Here is a 22,472-nt window from a genome sequence, read left to right as displayed (position 1 = left end):
CTAGGGAGTCATCATCCAGTGCTTCTTCATCAGAGTCTTCCCTCTGGTGTGAGAAATCTTGTCCAATAGCTGGTAGATTCCTAATGTCTTTCTTGATTGCTGTCTGGTTGACCACATGCATCTGTACATTGACTTCTTCCAATTCTTTCAAAGACAGGTTTTGAAAATCTGGCATAATGACATTGGCTGCCACCTCTCCAATTTCTGGAAATGGATTACTGTCAATCCCCATAGCCTTTTCAGCTTTGGCTGGGAATTTCAAACTTCATTTCCGAATTTGTTCTTGGATCCTGTCTCGAAAAACAACACAGTTTTTAGTCGAGTAAGACCAAGAATTATGTCATTTACAATATACTTTTCCTTTAAGTTCATCAAGAGATGTAATTTTAAACCCTTTTGGTAACTTAAGGAAGTTGGCCGCAAGCAAATGATCAAAAATGTCATCTGCCTTAGTTAAATCGAAAGAATACTTCCTGTGGAGATCTTTCTTTTTAAACTGTTGGTCGTCAATTGTCGTATCCTTATGAATTAATGCTTCACAGATCATAGGCTCTTTCCCTACAATCTCTGCTGCATCAATCTCATAGTTAGGATCTTTGTAGTATGTCTTATATGATGCATTATTTTGATCTTGCTCCTCTTCTAGTAATGCTTCATATCTAGATACTTTGTAAGTCAGTTCCACTAAGTCTCTGAACTCTGTTGAGTCAAACTTCTTTCGAAGCCTGAACTCTAGGCCATTTTGGGCCAATCTTACGAATTCTGGCTCTGGCAGGATTATTCTACATTTATTTCGAGCCTTTTTAAATCTGGCAATAAACTGAGTAGCCTTCTCTTCAGGCCTTTGACTCAATCTTGCCAAGTCTGCCATGGAAACTTCTGGCTCTGATTGGAAGAATTGGGCATGAAATGCCTCTTCCATTTGTTGCCAAGTCTGGATAGAGCCAAGTGGAAGGTTAATGTACCATACAAATGCTTCTCCAGTTAGAGAGTTTGGGAATAGTCTCAACTTCATATAGTCATGATTGGTAAATTCACCACATTGAGCAGCAAACCTAGCAATATGTTCTACTGTTGATTAGTTTCCGTTCCCATAAAAAAGGACAAAATCTGGTATCCTGAAACCCCTTGGGTATTCATGTACCCTGTCGACCCATTCTGGGTATAGTTTTCTGTACACAGGAGTCTGGACCCCTTGAGCCATTAGTCCATATATCTCCCTAACTATATCAGCAATTTGGTCCCTAGGGACCATATTTTGTGCCTGCTGAACCACTACTGGGGGAACAAACACAAGATTTGGTGGACAAACTTGTGCTTGTGGTCCTCTTGGTCCATAGAGTGGTACATTCGGGACTGGTTGTCCCTGTGGTATAGGTTGCTGTTGGGGGTGTGGGTAACCTCTTTGAGCCTGTCCTGCGAAGGGACCTACGAAAGGTGCTAGAACAGGTGTCGTATCCCTTCCATTTGTGGGAAAACCTTCCAACCCCCCGAGTATAAATTCGAATAAGGGATTATTGTACCCCCTAGTGCCAGGTATGGCTTCAAACGTGGGATTTGGAACCATTCTTATGCCATTTTCTTGTACTGGGCCAGATCCACCAACTTACATGGCTTCACTGTTAAACATTGAGGCATTTTGGCCTGCTATAGGCCTCGAAATGGGTTCGTACCAAGACTGAGGTTGTGGTCTTTCATGACTCTGATTACTAGTTTGACCATTAGAATGTCCATTAACTTGCATAGGCTGTTTATCTCTAGCCAATCTTTGCTGAGGGACATTTACTTCCTCCATGTGTCTTGCATTTGTTGGTTGGTGGTTATTCATTCGATCCAAAAAGGATATTGCCCACCTTTCCATTGTGTTTATTAATTGTCGTCCCATGGTATCTACTAGGCCACCCCATGGATACACTAGTTGAGTAGATGGGACAGTGGATGGTCCAATTCCTTAGTCTCGTCCAATATTACGAACAGATGGTATTTGTTCTGAAGTATTGGTCTGTTCGACCATAGGTTCCGATAAAATAGAAGTTTCCACAGGATGTGTTATCACATTATCCTCTGGATTAGGTATCTCTACCTCTCCTTCCACGCCTTCTTCCAAGCGTTCATTTTCTCATTGTCTCTTACGTTTAGCCATTTTAAATGGGTCCCACTGGGCGTGCCAAAAATATATGTTGGCCTTTTGGCTTTCGAAGGTTATTTTTGTAATTATGAGCGTGCCAGCAAGGATCAATCAGTCCTTACAGAATTTTGATTGCCAACCAATTATCAGACGATTGTGTTGTAGTTCTTTCAGCCTCAATGAAGAGGACTTTTACTGGTGGCTTGATTTAGGAGAATTTAAGCACAAAAACAGTTAAATAAAGAATAATTAAAGCATTTCATTAGTATGAAAAACTTACAATGATCCAAACTCAGCCTCGTAGAGGTTTACGGCGACAATCTACTTGAAACTACTCCTATGAATGAAGTGCAGTGCAGGAATTTAAAATACAGGAATGTAAAGAACAGGAAATATAAAATTGGAACAAAATATGTAAAGTAAGACTAGTTTCTTGGATCGGAGTCTGGGAGCTTTTTTCTGGGGTCTTCCCTGCTATTTATACTCCTCAAAAATGACCATCGAACTGCACTTCAAACTGTCGAACTGCTCTTCCATGATCACTGATCATGCTGCCTTACAAGTAGTTCCACTACGCCATCACTTGCAGTTAAGCTTCCCTTCTATATTTGAATTTGAATGTGAGTAACTGCTGAAGCCACGTCACCTTGCATCTCTTTGCTGATCCAATGTTACTCAGACCACGCAATAGACAATATCAACTGTCATGTGTACGATCAGGATCGAAGACTTGAACAGTCTTCCTATATTACCCTTACTCTGCCACGCGTCGAACTGTAATTGGTCTTTTACAAAATATGTAGCCAACAAAAATGCTCAATTTTATTTTGAAAATGAGATATGGGTCACATTTAAAATAATTATGGTCTATAGATGTAGTTCTTTAAATAATTTTTTGAGCACTTTTTTTTTTTAATTTTTTATTCCTAATATTGTTGTTTATGTAAATATTTTGTCTTATTTGGTGCAGCTTGTTATAAACTAAAAATTGATAATTTTAAAATGCAAAAAAAAGAGAAAAGAAAAAAAAGAAAAGGGTTTTGATACAAACCCTTATAAAACCCAACCCCACGACCCTTACGCACCAATGTGAGAGAGAGAGAGAGAGAGAGAGAGAGAGAGAGAGAGAGAAGTTACATAATGAATGGTCACCCATCAATTAGGGGTCATGAGGTCACTCATTTTGAAATCTCAAGCATTAATCAAAAGTCAAACATCATATAAATTTTTTGTCTGACATATGAATAGGATCCTCATTATTTTAGGACAAATTACATGGTTAGACCTTATATTTTGGCTTATTTTGAAAAGATAGTTAAAAATTGACTTTTTAATTTTTTTTTTTTCATTTTTTCTAAAAGAAGTGTAAAAAATGTAAGAGATTATATGATCCAAAATGGATTAAAAGTTAACTTTTGGCTACCAACCCACTTCCCGAAAGATGTCATTTGTGTCATTTTGATCTCTAAAGTTTCAATTAACTTAATTTTGACATTTAATTTATGTCAATTTAATCTAATTGATAACATTGTTAAGATTTTTAACAGAAAGTGATAACTCAATTGGTTAAATCACTGATTTATCAAATTTATAATTTTACTTTTAAAAATATGATACATGTCACTTATGTGTACTGTTAAAATTTGGTGACATATGGCACCTTCCTAAATAGGAAATTATAGAATATTTTCGGAGTACCACGTATTTGTACTCCTAACTAATCATTATTTGTTATGCCCCTCGTGTCCCTCAATCACCTAACACAATATCCGACCTATCTACTTTCTCCACCAATCTTAATATTATAAAGTAACGCGTATCTATATTCGGGATTACTCAATGATTAACCTTCCTAAATACACACAAGTTTTGTTATATGAATGTGAAAAAAATGGGTGAAATTCATGTTATGATACATCACACCTCTGCAGCTCTATATATGTGTGGATACATATCAATAACATTACACATCAACCTTCATTTATTTCTCTCTTGATACAGCAAGTCTTGGTGCTCCACAAACCACCATACTTCACCAAGAAAAGAAACCAACCCACCTTATCAACCAATCTTAATCCGAATGGGTAGTCTCAAAGCTGACCCTGAACTCGAAAATGGTTCAACCTCAATGTTGAACTTTAACCCACTAGACCCTAATGAATTCAGGAGGCAAGCCCATATGATGGTAGATTTTCTAGCCGATTACTACCAAAACATTGAAAAATACCCGGTTCAAAGCCAAGTCGAGCCGGGTTATCTCTCAAAATGTCTTCCCGGGTCTGCTCCGTATGACCCAGAACCAATAGAGAAAATTCTCTATGATGTGGAGAGGCATATTATCCCTGGTATCACACATTGGCAAAGTCCTAACCACTTTGCTTTTTTCCCATCAAGTGGAAGCATTGCTGGGTTCCTTGGAGAAATGTTTAGCACCGACTTTAATGTGGTCGATTTTAATTGGATGTCATCGCCTGCGGCGATTGAACTAGAAAGCATTGTCATGGATTGGCTTGGGAAAATGCTTTAACTTCCCAACCCTTTTCTTTTCTTGGGTGGTGGTAGTGGTGTGTTACGGGGAACCACCTGTGAGGCCATTTTATGTACTCTAGCCGCGACGAGAGATCAGAGTTTAGATAGAATTGTGAGAGATTGGATTAGGAAGGTAGTGGTTTACCGGTCGGATCAAACCCATTTTGCAGTCCAAAAGGCAGCCCGGATCGCTGGAATCAACCCGGATAATTTCTGAGGCATCACAACCACAAAAGCTACTGCATTCAGGTTATCTCCGAACTCACTTGAATAAGCAATTGTGTTTGACGTGAAAGCCGGTTTAATACCATTGTTTTTATGTGTCACTATTGTTGGAAAAATGGTTTTTTATAGGCTTATTTTGGCCAAATTTGAGCCCAAAATTGAGTGGGCCTGTAGACATCCCATTTTTGACCGTCCTTAAGACTTGGGCACCGCTGATAGTTTACTTGGTGGTGAAAGTTGTGCAGTGCAAAGGCTTGATTTCTTTGGCAAGAGGAGAGTCAAATCCCAACCTCACAACCCTTTTTTGGACCAAACTATTTTGAATAATTTTGAGACCTTAAAATCCTCTCTTTCAAAATATGTTTGAAAAAGTTCCTACGATGTTCTGATGCTCGCATTTTATTAAATGTCGCATTTTTCGGTAAACCGAGCAAGGACAAAGTAGAAATGAATAAAAGAGAGATGAACTCTCTGAAAAATCTTTCAAAACACCTTATTTATGGGTTTGAATTTGAAGAAAATAGGAGAGGAGAGAAGAAACCAAGTTGGAGAAGAAGTTGGGCATGAATCGTTAAGAGAGAGACGAGCAGTCCTCGCTAAATTGGGCCTATCCACTTGTATACTTGGATTTCAGCTATGAGGCTACCACCATTGGAAAGAAGAATTTCGGGGCTTCATTTTACACTAGAGAATCTCCTAAATCCGAGTCCGGATGGGGGAGATATGGTTGGTTGAAGTTAGGCATCAATCCGATTGAGCTGGAAATAAGCAGTCTTCACTAAAATAGGGATATCTCTTAGTACACTTGGAATTTTGATGCAAGGATGCCACCATTGGAAATCTTACTTTCAGGGCTTCAATTTGGACACAAGAATGATCTGCAAAGGAGTCTATATGAAGGAGTTATGCCCATTTGAAGTCGGACCTGGAGAGCAGAATTTGCAGTCGGCCACAAATATGCACAGTCGGCCACGGAGATGGCCGGCCGGCCATCACAAGTAGCAGGTCGGCCAAAAAGATGGCCGGTTGGCCAAGAGTGACCCAAACTCAGAATTTTTGAAGATAGTTCTCCTCCAGCTATTTCCAACTTGTGCCAGTTATCCTAACTCAGATATTTTCGACCAAATGCTCTCTTTTTGCTATATATGAAGCTATATCTCATATATTCAAAGGTTAGATCATTTTAACAAGTTTGAGAGCTTCTCTCACTTAACTCCCTCTCTCTCTACAAAATTTTCAAAGCAAAATCTCTGCCTCTCTCTCTAGAGCCTCTCTCTCTTGCCCTTTTGTGCATAGAAGTAGAGAAACACAACTAGTTTGCCTAGGTATCCGTCATCAAAGTTGCATATCTATGGGCTGAGGTCCCTTGGAACTTATTTTTGGGCTGCTGGAAGGTCATTTGAGCCAACAAAGTGGCCGTTTTGCTGCTATGTTTCAAAGGTAGTCATTCACCCCCCTTTTAGCTTGTTTTGCATACTAGCTTTGCCATAATTTTCAACTACTTTGGGGCTGTTTTTGGGATGGCGTTGAACTACAAATATCTCTGTTTTTCCTCCATTTTTCAGTCCTAAAAGTGTTGGTTTGAGCCTTGTTTGGCTCGGGGGTGTTTCCTCTCTTTTGCTTCTTGGCTTATAAGGTCTTTTGAGCTATCTTTCAAGCTTTTCAAACAATTTTTTTTTTTGCCTTAAAACCGCTGAATTCCAGAGGAATTTCAATGGTAGAAAACTTGTTTTGAGGCTTAAAATAGGAGGGGGTGGTTCCCCCTCCTCTTGACTTGTTAACATGTGTTGTTGGCCTATCAAATGAGCATGTATTTCTCCCTTCTTGAGGCTTAGTTTGAGAACGTATTTGTGACTTTTTGGGCATGCTTTAACTCTGATTTTGGCTAGTTTGGTCACTTCTTGCTTGCATTTTGTACTTGTAGTGCAAATCGTGCTTACTAACTTAACATGCTTGATGTTGTAGCCTATTATTTTAGCATGTATTGGCTCCATTCTAGCACATTTTTTATAATTTTTTGACATGCTTTAGGACTGTTTTAAGTGGTCTTGGTCATATGAGCCATGCTTTGTATAGCTATAGTGCAAGTGCCTTCACTAGTCTTGAGTTTTGAGGCACTTAGCATGCTATATTTGTGATGTGTGCATGATATGGAATCATTTGGTATGTAATTTCAGAGCCTATATCTTTGCCATACTTCGACTTAAATCACTCTTTAATCGTGTTTAAGAGTTGTGCCCTTATGCCTTATTGATGAGCCAACGCATGAGCATGCATTTCTTGCCTTTCATGCTGTCATCTCGGCATATTTTGGCCACTGTTTTGACCTGCCTTGGGTCTATTTAGGGCTGGTTTAGTCTTTTGAGCATTTTGGTGCATGCCTATAGTGTTATGCTCTTTGCTGGTTTCAATGCTTTCAACTCCAAGCATGTCTTGCATGCATCATTTTCATGCTTTGATGTCATTTAGCATTCTATTTCAGTGCTGGAATATGTGCCATTGCATCCCATCTTTCATTTGTTTTGTCACTTTTGAAAGAGGTCTTAAGCCTTTTGTTGGTTTGAGCATGAAATCGAAGCGTTCATGCCTAATGGTTTTAGCCTTCTCTTGAGAGTTTCTACTAGCCAACGGCATGATGCTTCTTTCATGCTCAAGATACTTGTGGCTTAGTCCATCTTTCCATTTGGAGGACTTCTCACTTTTGGACTTAACCGATTAAAGGATTAATTGGTAATCTAAAATGAGTATACAAATTGAATTGAAGTAAAACATGCCAAGATAACATGTTTGTGTTGCATTGCATGTGTTTGGATCGGACGTTAATCCAAACATAAGAAACGAGAGACGTTTCATACTCAAAGTAATGAAACGTGTCTCATTTCTTAGTCGCTGACACCCTTGATCGTGCATGATAGGGTGGAGGCTCATCGAGTCTATTTGTGCATTCATTGACTTGTACAAACTTGGCTTCTCGGCCATTGTGCATTATGATGCTTGGTTGGTGGTCCGAGAGTTGAGTACCACACTCCTTTGAGCTTGAGATATGATAAGGAGTGTGGTGGTACACACATTTCCTTGCAAATACACTGCCATGCCTCTGTTTGTGCTTTGTTGCAGCAAAATGAGAAATTACAGGAAGAAGTGGCCGACCAGCCACCAAAGCAGCTGACCGGCCATCATTATTGGCCGATAACTACCATCTCTAGCCAATCATCCCTCAGCATGTTCCTGAGATGGGTCAGAATCAACCTGAAAGTTGGCACAATTTTCAGAAGTCTAAAGGTGTGCAAAAAGAGGCATCTTGAGGCAAGGCGGTGGATTTTCGGGAGGACGCGATCGAGCATACATGCATCCCTCGCCCTCGAGGCCTTTTAACGGCTTTTCTTAGCTAGTTAATTCATTGGTTCTGTACTTAATTAGTTAACGTGCTTAGCTAATAGATCTATGTAGTAATTTGTAATAGTTAGCTTAATTAGCGTAGCTAGTTAGCTTTCATTTCATTCAGACCCTCCTGCGAGAGGGCGTATTGTTGTAATAAGGGTGCGTGCATGTGTGTATGTCTTCCAACCCCCATTTCTTTCTCCTTTTTACTTAACCACTTTCGATTGTTAGTTTAGGGCATGTTTTGATTAGCATACTTATGCTTTGCATGCGTGCATCATTCATTTGTCTTGCATGCCCCAGGCTCGGCGCATCATACAAACTGCATTGTATTTCAATAGCCATTTGAATACATGTTATCAAGCGTTGCATTCATATGCCATCTTAGATAGCCGAGCCCATTTAGCCGCATTTTTTCATGTTTTGCATTAGGCATCTTAACATAGCTAGGATCATGCATTGATTTCTAACTAGCTTCTTTTTTGGCTCAAAGTACACTGTGAGTGTTTATGCTTTAGCATCCTTGCATGTGTGTAAGTGACTGCCATGATAACGTGCTTGCCATGAGGCCAACTGCTTAAATGACTAACTGCATGAATGCCTGTGGATGAAGGCTTTATTGCTTGAATTGGGACAATTCATCAAATGTGCATTTTAAGCCCACTTGAGTGGCAAATCATCATGTTTTAAGCCCACTTGAGGGTGGCAAATCTGCGTCTTAGCCTACTTGTGAGTAGCAACTTCAAACCATTTTTTAAAAAAAAATATGAGATGCTTTGTTCTAAACCAAGCGATTTAGTCTATACTTGTATGTTGTGCGCATCACATACTAAGCTAGCTAATAAATCGGAAAAAGAACACATGTGTTTTCAAAATAATGTATCATGTTTAGTAGAGGCCCATCCTTCGATCGGGCGAGTAGGGGTGCTCATTTCATGACCTTCCTCTCTACCCAAATTCCTGAGCCGAGGCAACTTTGGTGATGACGGACACATGGCCTTAGGCACGAGTTAGGGTTTCCTAAATTTCTCAAAATAAAATATTTAGGTGGCGACTCTGAAATCTGGCAAAGCAGTCCATGTTTGGCACTTCTTGATTAAAATCGATTTTCCAAAACAATTTTCCAGATTTGGACTCTTTGGTGATTTATCAGTCTTACATTGCACTTTGTGAGATTAGATTCAGAACCGTGACAGGAGTCCAAACTGTAGTAGCTAGAACCACAATTCGCGCCCTCGCGCGAAGAGCGGAGTTCGGGCGGTCTACAGGGCCTCAAAGGTCTTTTGGGGTGGGTCCGAAAAGGTGACGTGTTCCTTACCGTATGGCAAGTCACACAGTGAAGACGATTCGTCAAAATCATTTATGAGTGAATGGGAAGTTGACGTCGTTTTCGGGTTCGTGGAATTGGACATTTAAGTTTTAAATGTGGGTTTCCTTGTGAGACTTATCCCACATTGAAACTTGAAGAGAACTTATGTGTGTATATAAGTTCTAGGTGTACAGCCTTGGGTTGGGCCCCAAGGGGCACCCCAAGTTTGTAGAAAGGAGGAGTTATGGACAAAATAAACCTTAGCCCAAACCACCACACGTAGGCCGCCGTCCATCTGAGTGTGGGTCGGTTTTTGTATTAATTTTTTGGACAAAATTCTTTTGAATTTTTTCAAAAATTATTGCAGACATTTTTTTCTTCCTTCAGCCCAAAATATTCCTAACAGTTTCAAACTGTTTTAATAGTGTGAAAAAACTAACAAACAGTTTGCATATCTGTTCAAAACAGTTTCAGATCTGTTGCACCTGGACAGATTCATTTTCAGACAGATTAATTTTCATTTTCAGCAGTTTATGAACAGTTATATAACTGTACAGTTACCAAATCTGTCCAGTTTGAATCTTGCATCTGTTCATTTCAAATTCTACCTATTCGGGCAAGTTAAATGGTCACCAAGTGGCCTATAAATATAGATCTATTTCCAGCAATCCAAGGCATCCAAAAACAGTCTGAAAATCTATTTTTTGTTGTCCTATTTTCTGCACTATTGCATACATTCTTTATATTAGTTTTAGGAATTTTTATAGAGAGTATAGAACACAATGTTCTAATTCGAAGAACAAATTTGTTTGGAGTGCTACTACAAATTTGTGAAGATCATTGTATCCTAGGAGATAGACGCCACATAACGTAAGCACCGTAGCAGGACGAATCTGTCTTAAGGACAGAGTGTCACACACTCGACTTAGTCTTTTATTTTTCATTCGGTTCGATAAAATAAATTTTGTAAGTTATTTATTTAATTTTGTTTCAGTTTATTTATTGTACACAGAAGATTGTTCCAACAATCTTAAGACAGACTCGAATTATTCTATTTGCATAATTTTTCGTTTATTTCCTTTCTTCTTTCTTCTTCTTACAAAAATTATTTTCTGTGATTTTACAAAATAATATTCTGGTTGGAAAACAAATAGTAGTACTATCTATTTTCTTTGGCAACTAGTAGTAATCTATTGGTGTCATTAACAATTCAGAATATTTATTTGTGAAATTTTGTCAGAAATTAATTTTGATTTTCTTAATTTATTTCTGAATGTTCATTAATTAAAAAATTATGTTTTAGTTTTTTTTAATTATTGAAGTGTTACAGAAATTTAATTTTCTGTGTGGAATTAATTTGGTTAAATAAAATATTATTTTATTTCCAAATTAATTGAAAAATAAAAGTTACATTCTTGTTTCTTTTATTTTTACAAAATTTAATTATGTGAATTTGGATTAATTTTCTGTGTAGTATAATTCTAATTATTATTTTGTTTTATAATTTAGAATTCATGCCTACTGAAACTAATGCCCAAACGAGTACTAGTGTGGTGGTTGCAATTGCGCCAACACCCTCTCTTATTGTGACAGTACTGGTAAATCACGGTGAGAAGCCAGAGAAGTTCTCTGGAATTGATTTTAAAAGATGGCAACGGAAAATGTTGTTCTATCTTACTACTCTCAACCTAGCTCATTTTCTCCGTAAGGATGCTCCTATTTTGAAAGATGATGAAACCGACCGGCAAGTAGTTGCTACGGTCGATGCCTGAAAACATGCTAATTTCCTTTGCCGGAATAATCCTATCAAGACAGCAAAGGAACCTTGGGAGTTTTGGAGAAAAAATACAAAATGGAAGATGTCGGCTCAAAGAAATTTGTAGTTGGCAAATTCCTGGACTTTGTAATGGTTGATTCTAAAACTGTGATAAGCCAAGTTCAAGATCTCCAACCCATTCTGCATGACATTCACGTAGAAGGCATGTCTCTCAGTAAATCCTTCAAAGTTGCAACCTTAATTGAGAAATTACCACATGGCTCGAAGGAATTCAAGAACAACCTCAAACACAAGCGCAAAGAAATGTCTTTGGAAGAATTAATTGCGCGTTTGAGGATTGAGGAGGACAACTGCAATTCTGAAAAGCAGGTTGGTAAGCATCCTATGGAGTCTAAGGCAAATGTGGTGGAACATGCTCCAAAAGCAAAGAAACGAAAATTTTATGAAGAAAGTTCATCACAAAGTTCTAAAGGAAGGGAAATTAAAAAGTACAAGTTCAATGCAAGTGTTACGTCTGTGACAAAGAGGGACATCAGGCTAAAGATTACCATAGCAAAGGCAAAAGCAATAGCAAAAGCAAAAGAAGAACAAGCAAGAAGCCTGCTCAAGCCCATATGATCGAAGTGGACAATATTTCCAATGGTGTAGAAGACATAAATCTTTCTGCAGTTGTTTTCGAGGCAAACTTTATCGGAAATCTTAAAGAATGGTAGATAGACATTGGTGCTACTCGCCATATTTGTGCCGACAAAAAGATGTTCGCATCTTATTCTACAGTGGACAATGGTGAACAACTTTTTATGGGCAACTCCTCAACTTCCAAAGTTGAAGGACAAGGGAAGATTGTTCCGAAGATGACATCTGGAAAGGAACTCACTCTCAACAATGTGCTGCATGTACCGGACATTCGCAAGAATCTTGTTTCCGGATCTTTGTTGAGTAAGATTGGGTTTAGGCTAATGTTTGAGAGTGATAAATTTGTACTAACTAAGAATGGGATGTATGTAGGCAAATGTTACATGTCTGATGGCCTTTTCAAGATGAATGTAATGAACGTTGTACCCTCAGTTATTAATAAAAATATATCTTCTTCTTACTTGCTTAAGTCTTCAAATTTATGGCACGGTAGACTTGGACATGTTAATTATGGATATTCGCGTAGATTAATTAATATGGAATGTTTGCCTAAATTTGACATTGATTCAAATCATAAATGTGAAATTTGCATTGAGGCAAAACTATCCAAAACTCCTTTCCATTCAATTGAAAGAAATACGGAACCACTGGAATTAATTCATAGTGACATTTGTGATTTTAAATCAATTCAAACTAGAGGTGGGAAAAAATATTTTATCACTTTTATAGATGACTATACTAGATATAGTTCTGTTTGTTTAATTCAAACCAAGGATGAAGTTTTGGAAACTTTCATTCAATATAAGAATGAAGTTAAAAATCAACTTGGTAAGAAAATCAAAAAATTGAGAAATAATAGAGGTGATGAATATGAATCACCTTTTGGTGAGTTTTGTAAAGAACATAGAATAATTCATCAAACCACCGCTTCTTACTCACCTCAGCAAAATGGAATTGCTGAAAGGAAAAATAGGACTTCAAAAGAAATGATGAATACCATGTTAATAAGTTCTGGATTACCTCAGAACTTGTGGGGGGAAGCAATACTTTCTACTAATTATATTTTAAATAAAGTATCCCGAAAGAAAGTGAATCAAACACCTTATGAAATATGGCATGGGAGAGTACTATCCTACAAATACTTAAAAGTGTAGGGGTGTTTGGCTAAAGTGGATATTTCTAGTCCTAAAAAGACTAAGATAGGTCCTAAAACCATTGATTGCATTTTCATTGATTATGCCAAGAATAGTAATGCATATCGGTTTTTTATTCATAAATCAGAACATTCCGAAATGCACTTAAGTATTATTATTGAATCTCAGAATGCATCTTTCTTTGAATATGTATTTCCAAATAAGACTGGCCAATAGACTAGTAACAATAAAAGATCTCATGATGCTATTACTAGCCAGGATCAAGAACATGATCAAGATCAAGATCAAGAGCAAGAGCAAGAGATAGATCAAGTTGATGAAAAGGAACCTCGGCGTAGTAAACGTGCTAGAACCTCAAAATCTTTTAGTCCAGATTTTTTAACATTTTTGTTAGAGAATGAGCCTTTAACTTTTAAAGAAGTTATGTCCAGTCCTGAAGCTCCTTTATGGAAGGAAGTTGTCAACAGTGAAGTTGAATCCATCTTGTAAAATCACACTTAAGAATTGCTGGATTTGCCACCAGGTTGCAAACCTCTTGGGTACAAGTGGATTTTCAAAAGAAAAATGAAAACGGATGGATTAATTGACAAATACAAGGCTAGACTTGTGGTCAAAGCTTTTAGACAAAAAGAAGGTCTTGATTACTTTGACACATACTTACCAGTTACTAGAATAACATCCATTAGAATGCTAATTGCCATTGCATCTCTATATAATCTAGAAATTCATCAAATGGATGTGAAAACTACTTTCTTAAATGGTGAGTTAGATGTAGAAATTTACATGGAATAACCAGAAGGTTTTTCTGTTCCAGGAAAAGAAAAGAAAGTGTGTAAATTGGTTAAATCATTATATGATTTAAAACAAGCACCAAAGCAAATAGCATGAGAAATTTGACAAGGCAATGTTGTCAAATGGATTTAAAATTAATGAGTGTGACAAATATATTTATATTAAAAACACAGACAAATGTTATGTCATTATATGTCTTTATGTGGATGATATGCTCATCATAGGTAGTAATAATGACATGATTAAAACTACCAAAAAAATGTTGAATAAACATTTCGACATGAAGGACATGGGTATTGCTGATGTAATTCTTGGTATGAAAATTACCAAAACATCAGAAGGATATGCTTTGTCACAATCTCATTACATTGAGAAAATATTTAACAAATTGAGCAAAGATGATGATTATCTTGCTAGAACACCTGTGGATGTTAATTTGTTTTTATCTAAGAATGTACAGGAAAGTATTCTCAATTAGAGTATACCTAAATTATTTGAAGCTTAATGTACTTGATGAATTGCACTCGCCCAGATATAGCTTATGCAGTAAATAAATTAAGTAGATATACGAGTAATCCGGGAGTAGAACACTGGAAAGCAATTATAAAGGTTCTAAGATATTCCCGATTTACTCATAACATTGGGCTGAATTATACTAGATATCCAGCAGTACTTGAAGGATACTGTGATGCAAACTGGATATCGGATACTAGAGACTCAAAGTCCACTTGTGGGTATGTCTTTACTCTTGGTGGGGCGGCTGTATCTTGGAAATCTTCCAAATAGACTTACATTGCTAGGTCTACTATGGAATCAGAATTCATAGCTTTAGACAAAGCAGGGGAAGAGGCAGATTGGCTTCACCACTTCCTTGAAGATATTCAAATATGGCCAAAATCGGTGCCTGTTATATGCATACATTGTGATAGTCAATCAGCAAAAGGTAGAGCACAGACTCATATGTATAACGGTAAGTCATGATACATTCGTCGTTGACATAACACTGTGAGACAACTACTCTCTAATGGAATCATTTCCATTGAATATGTGAAGTTTAAAGACAACATAGCGGATCCATTAACTAAAGGGTTAGCAAAAGAGTTAGTTGAGAATTCATCGAGCGGAATGAGACTTAAGCCTATTAAATAAGAGTTACCACAACGACAACCCAACCTAGTTGACTAGAGATCCCAAGATCTAGGTTCAAAGGGACAATCGAGTTGTGAATGACTCAGAAGGATCACTGGGGAGTCCAACTCCTACCCATTTCTAGGATGAAATAGTGATGTCTGCAGCGTTTTAGGTTAAGTAAAATTTTAATGATTCTTATATCTAGGTAAACCTAGTGGAGTATAGCAGGATACTCTTCATAAAAATTACCTATGTGAGTATGAACTGGGCCAGTTCTATAAGATTTGTGAAGGGCTACAATTCTCTAGAGCACTCATGAAAGACTAGGTTGTTCAAGGCCAAAATGAATACAATAGTGAGAACTAAACTGTGTCTGGGTATATACTGTGTGAGTTCTATTGTCTTAGTTTACACAAACGGCTGAACAGTTCAAGACATCATGTTCACTGGTTAGCTAGTAAATCCAATAGTGTTTCACAAGGGAAGGTTCAAAGCCAAAAGCTACCTATCCTTTGCAGAATATTTCAAATTTATGTACTCTCTGTATTTAGATCATGTTGTTGTATTTTCTCTCCGTCAAATTCCATTCATGTGGGGGATTATTGGAAAAATGGTTTTCTATAGGCTTATTTTGAGCCAACTTTGAGTCCAAAATTGAGTGGGCCCCAAAGGTCTTTTGGGGTGGGTCCGAAAAGGTGACGTGTTCCTTGTCGTATGGCAAGTCACACGGTGAAGACAGTTCATCAAAATTATTTATGAGTGAATGGGAAATTGACATCGTTTTTTGATTCGTGGAATTGGACATTTAAGTTTTAAATGTGGGTTTCCTTGTGAGGCTTGTCCTACATTGAAACTTGAAGAGAACTTATGTGTCTATATAAGTTCTAGGTGTACAACCTTGGGTTGGGCCCCAAGGGGCACCCCAAGTTTGTAGAAGGGAAGAGTTATGGACAAAATGAATCTTAGCCCAAACCACCGCACGCAGGTCGCCGTCCGTCCGGGTATGGGTCGGTTCTTGTATTAATTTTTTGGACAAAATTCTTTTGAATTTTTTCAAAAATTATTGCAGGAAAATTTAATTTAATTTAAAAATTGAATTAATTTTCTGTCCATTTTTTCTTCCTTCAGTCCAAAATATTCCTAACAGTTTCAAACTATTTTAATAGTGTGAAACAATTGCCAAACAGTTTGCTTATCTGTTCAAAACAATTTCAGATCTGCTGCACCTGGACAGATTCATTTTCAGACAGATTCAAATTCAAAACTGGCCAGGCAGGTTTCAGTGGTTTATGAACAGTTATATAACTGTACAGTTACCAGATCTATCCAGTTTGAATCTTGCATCTGTTCATTTCAAATTCTACATGTTCGAGCAAGTTGAATGGTCACCAAGTGGCCTATAAATATAGATCCATTTCCAACAGTCTAGGGTATCCAAAAATAGTCTGAAAATCCATTTTTTGCTGTCCTATTTTCTGCACTATTGCATACATTCTTCATATTAGTTTTAGGAATTTTTATAGAGAGTATAGAACACAAGGTTCTAGTTCGACGGATAAATTTATTTGGATTGCTACTACAGATTTGTGAAGATCATTGTATCTTGGGAAATAGACGCCACATAACCGTAAGCACCGTAGCAGGGCGAATTTGTCTTAAGGACAGAGTGTCACACACTCGACTTAGTCTTTTATTTTTTATTCGGTTCGATAAAATAAATTCTGTAAGCTATTTATTTTATTTATTAATTTTGTTTCAATTTATTTATTGTACACAGAAGATTGTTCCAACAACTATCAAGACAACCTCGTCAACTGCTATTGATGCTCTCGGACCACTATGTGACGTTGCTAAACGGTACAATATGTGGGTCCACGTGGATGCTGCATATGTAGGAAGTGCATGCATATGCCAAGAATTCCGATATTTCATTGATGGTATTGAGGGTGCAAACTCGTTTAGTCTCAATGCACACAAGTGGTTCTTCACTAACTTGAATTGTTGCTGTCTTTGGGTAAAAGACCCAAATGCCCTCATTAAAGCTCTATCAACAAGCACACCTGAGTACTTGAAAAACAAGGCTAGTGAATCAAACCAAGTTGTGGACTATAAAGACTAGCAAATTGCTCTCAGCCGACGATTTCGAGCAATGAAGCTATGGCTCGTGCTCCGAACCTACGGTGTGGTGAACTTGAGAAATTTCATTAGAGGACATGTCAATATGGCGAAGCATTTTGAAGAGCTTGTTGCAATGGACCATAGGTTTGAGCTTGTTGTCCCTAGAAACTTTGCTATGGTTTGTTTTAGGGTTTCACCATCGGCCCTTCGTGATCATCGTGAGCCATCTGATGAAAATTGTGTGAACAAATTCAACTGTAAGTTGCTGGAGTCCATCAATTCATCAGGACGCATATACATGACTCATGTTGTGGTGGGAGGAGTGTATGTGATTAGATTTGCTGTGGGTGCAAGTCTTACTAACTATCAACATGTGAACATGGCTTGGAAGGTGGTGCAGGACCATGCACATGCCATGCTGCTGACTTCGTCCTAGACGACAGTTTGGTTCGGTTAGTTTCAGTTTGATTTGGTCAGTGTAAAAGGGATTCACTAGGAGGTTTTAAGTGGTTTAATAAAGCATCTAGAATTCCACGTTGGAAATAAATGAAGTGGTTTTATTAATGAAGAAAAAAAAAAGGTGAAAATTCCAAATGTCTTCCTTCTTAATCTTTACAACAATCATCATTAATCATTTATTTTCAATGCTAGAAAAATAAACATATAAAGATATTGTATTTCAATCAATTAAATAGACCATTTTTTTCATTTTGTGTCATATATAATTAATATATTTTATTTAACACTCAAATTTAGCTATTCAATGGAAGATTCTTTACCTGTTTGAAAAGTAGTCTTTTTATAATTTTTTTAATTAAAATATGAGATTATGAAAATTAATATAATATATGAAAAAATAAACTTTTTATAAAATATATATATGCAAAAAAGTAGAACTACTTTATCATTTTTCATTTTTCCTCTCTAGAATACAGAAAATTATAGACTATTCTTAGAATACTATGTGTTTGTACTCCTTAATCAATTATCATTCAATATGTTCCTCATGTTCTCCAATCACCTAACACAATACCTCACCTACCTACCTTCTCCACCAATCACAATGTTATAAAATACCACGTATCTATATTTTGGAATTACTGAATAATTACGCTATAATACTTACTTTCTTCGGTGTCACAGGTGGTGAACTGGAGAAGTTATTGGTTGGTGTAGAAATAGCGCCATGTGATATTTCATGTGTATTGTGATTGATGAAAATGATAGAATTTAAAATTTTATATTGAGTAATTGAAGAATATAGAAGACATAATAATTTATGTTTGGCCGGAGACACAGGCACGTGGTGCACCAAGCCAATTAATAATTTTTCGGTGAACTGTTTCGATTTAAGCTAGAGTTTTTTTATACGTCTATTGATGTTTCAGTCCTAGCCCAAAATATCCTATCTTGGATTAGACCTCTCTATGGCCAGCTTAAGGTGAATTGTGATGTTGGTTTCTCTAAAGATAGCAAGAAAGAAGACTTCCTTAGCGGTCGTTCTCCGAGATGACAAGGGAACGATGGTTGAGGGCTTGGTCAACCTCTCTTACTTCTCATCGATGAAATAAGGGGAAGCCCGAGCGGTGCGTCTGGCCTGCACTTTCTTGTAATCTCGTGGGCTTAATCATGTTGAGATTGAAAGAGACAACAAGGCAGTGATCGAGTTGAGAGTCTTTGAGCTTGTACCACCTTGGAATTGCCTTCCAATCCTCCAAGATATTAGTCATTGCCGATCATCTAACCATTTCTCCTTTTCATGAGCCTCTCGAAATGCAAATCGAGTAACTCATTGGTTAGCTTCTAGTAATCTTAGGCTATATTTGTTTGGGCGGATATGTGTTTGGAATTGGACTAATAGTTCAATAAAATTATTAATTCGATATTTGGTTAAAAAATTGAAGTACGGACTAACAATCCATTCGTATATGGTATCCTACATATGATGGACTATTCAATCCCACATAGGAGATGAAATATAAATTGGGAGACTAAGTTAAAATCTGAATTAACTTATCAAATGACTATAATAGAAGTATTATGGTCAATATATTGGATGTCCCATGTCCTGTCATGTCCTATCTATTCCAATCCCCTTAAACAAATATCAGATTGGATAATATTTTGTTAATCCCTCTTTATAATCCTAACTCAATCCAAACATAAGATAGTATACACAATCCAAAGGGATTCGTAATCTTAGGACTATTAATCATGGGAATGTTAATCTAGCTTAATGTGGTTCGCCCAAACAAACATGGCCTTAAAGGCTTACTTTCTTTGGATTGGGTTAGGAATCTCCCTCCACATCTTTTAGCTTTGTTGAGTTTTGATGCTCGTTTGTAGCCTTGCGGTATTTCCTCTAAAAAAAAAAAAAAAAAAATCAAAACCTCATTTAACATTTTTTTTAATATTGTGAATGAATGATGCAGACAATAAATAAAGCCTACAAATGTCCTATTGTACTCAGTTATCTTTATTCAATCCCACTACGTAGCTCGAATTTTCCGTGGCTCGAGTGGCCTGAAATCTCAAAACGACGTCGTTTTGGGATTTTTTTTTTTTTTTTCCTTTTCTTCATCCTTTCCATAACTCATAGAAGAAGAAGAAAGAAGAAAACAGAAGAAGAAGAAGAAGAAGAAGAAGAAGAATAAAGAATGAAGAGAAGAGCAGATCATCAACAACCAACACATCATCATCATCATCAACACCACATCATCATCATCATCAACAAAACGAAAGAGAGAGATACACAAAGAGAAAGAGAGAGATATAGATCTGTCGACAGATCTATCTGTGTATACACACAAAGGATGGCGGGCGCTAGTGATGGTCTCCCCTCCCTCTTCCCCCTTCATTCTCTATTTCCCCTTCCTTCTCTCTTTCTCTTCCTTCCTTCCTCCATCTGTTTTAGATATAAAAGAGGGAAGGGGGGAAAAAAAAATCCAAAACGACATCATTTTGGATTTGGGCCACTTGAGCCACGGAGAATTCGAGCTCTGAAGCATTTTTCATCTTTATTATGTTGTCACTGATGAACAAGATAATCGATGAAGGCTGTTATGCTTTAAAAAAAAAATTGGGAACTCTAATTTATGAGCTTTAGAGAGCTTTAATTTGTGGTGAACCAATGTAATGTGATGTTTTGGTATTAGTTTTTTGTTTTTGTTTTTTTTTTTTTGAATTTTCACGTCACTAAAGTTGGGTTTAGAGTCCCAACTCTAGAACTCTCTATCATTTTTGATTGTACTAATAAGGTTTCATGAACAATAATTGAGATTTATTATTATTCTTATTACTTTTTAATATTAATTATTTTTTTTATTAATTATATTTTGATTTTTATAAATAGTAATTTAATAAGAAGACTGTTGGTGGTCGTTAGATTTGATTTGGGAAAACAATATGGTACACATTCCTCAAAAAATGTGTATCATATATATTTTATAACTAAAAGAAAAAATAATATAATTTTATATTTTTTAAATCATAACTAAATACTATATGAGGCATAATTAAAGATTTCAAGAGTCATAACTAAAATAATTTCATAACTAAAGAAAAAAATTTGTCATAACTAAATAAGAAAATAATCAGAGGTGCATATGGTGCATCATTTTTAAGGGTGTGAATATTAAAATTTCCCTTTGATTTTTGATGATTTATCCATCCGGAGAGGGGCCAAGATAATAAAAAAATCATAAAATTATTTTAAATTATCACATCATTCTTTGTAATTTTCTATATATTAAAAATAAAAAAAATAAAAAATAAAAGTCAATTCTCAAGAGTTGAGAATTGTAGATCATGCCTTCAAAACACGGAAAAAAAAATGTTTATGTCGCATTTTATGTGTTATGTAGGCCTCGAGGCCTATGGCCCAACCCAAGCCCGTTCCCTGAATCCCGACCCGATTCAACCCGTTGAGTGCATGTGGGCCGAAAATAATTTTGCCGTGGGTATTTGATGTGGGACCCACTCGAAAGATATTATTTGACATAAATTAATCAATCGTGATACATATCTCGAAAAAATACAATTCTACGATCTCACTTATCTGTGATTGGCCCAGAAAGAAAAAAAGAAAAAAAAAAAACACATATGATTGGTCTACATGATTTTGGGGTCATGAGAGTCCCTCCCTTCAAGGGTCCCAAATATTTTTGTAAATCAAATAAGTGCGTCTATTTAGATCAAATCACATGTCTATTTTTACACACTTTTTTTTATAAAATATCAAAAAATACAATTTGTTTGGTTCTGATTTTCAAAAAATAATTTTCAAAAAATTTTATTTTTTTATTTTCCGTATTGTAATGTTTTCAATTAATTTTTTGAATATTTTAAGTAATTTTTTAAAATTTTTAGATACACCTAACATAAATACACTTAAAAAAAATATATAATATTTGTAAAAAAAATCTTTAAAAAATACACTAAATACCAAAAAATAAAAAAATTCAGTATATTTTTTTTCATTTTTTGTATATTTATTAATTTTGTAAAATATTTTTTACAAATATTTTATTATTTAGATACATCTAAGTAAGATATATTTAAAAAAAATTAGTTAAAATTTAAAATATAGCTACTAAACTGAAAAAATAAAAAGGACAAATTACACTAACAGTCCTTATAATTTGGGACTCGTGTCACTTTGGTCCCTGACTTTTCAATTTTGAAACATTTGACCTTGAATTTTGAATCTTGTTCCAAATAAGGACAATTGAAGATACCATTGTTTAATTTCAAGGGCAAAATCGTCAATTTAATAAAATATAAACTAATTTGACAAAAATAAATATCAACAAAATATTTTTAATTTCTTAAAAATTATTTTTATCCACCAATAATAAAATTATGTAAAATTGATAAAAATTAATAAAAATTACATGATTAATTTTTAAAAATTAATTTTACATGATCATCATCTAAACACGTAATAAAAATTAATTTGGTAAAAAAATAAATAAATGTCTAAAAGATTTATCAATTTTACATAAGGTTATTTTTAAAGGGTAGAAATAATTTTTAAAAATTCAAAAATATTTTTTTGACATTTATTTTTATCAAATTAGTTTATATTTTATCAAATTGACGATTTTACCCTTAAAAAATCTAATGATATATTCAATTGTCCTTATTTAGAATAAGATTCAAAATTCAGAATTAAATGCATCATAATTGAAAAGTCAAAGACCAAAATGACATAAGTGCCAGACTATAAGAACTATTATTATAATTTATCCAAATAAAAAATTTAATTTTCAAAAACGCATAAAGCTTTTGCTG

At 35.8% G+C, this 22,472-nt stretch overlaps 1 pseudogene; it reads left to right on the top strand.

The window, feature by feature from the left end:
• Window positions 1–4,140: 4,140 nt before the first annotated feature.
• Window positions 4,141–17,616, top strand: LOC114293215 (tyrosine decarboxylase-like; annotated as a pseudogene).
• The last annotated feature ends 4,856 nt before the right edge of the window (window positions 17,617–22,472 follow it).

Source organism: Camellia sinensis, chromosome 4 (assembly GCF_055761805.1).
Source record: "Camellia sinensis isolate YWXY chromosome 4, ASM5576180v1, whole genome shotgun sequence".
In the NCBI taxonomy this organism is placed as follows: domain Eukaryota; kingdom Viridiplantae; phylum Streptophyta; class Magnoliopsida; order Ericales; family Theaceae; genus Camellia; species Camellia sinensis.
This window is presented reverse-complemented; position numbering and strand designations above follow the sequence as displayed.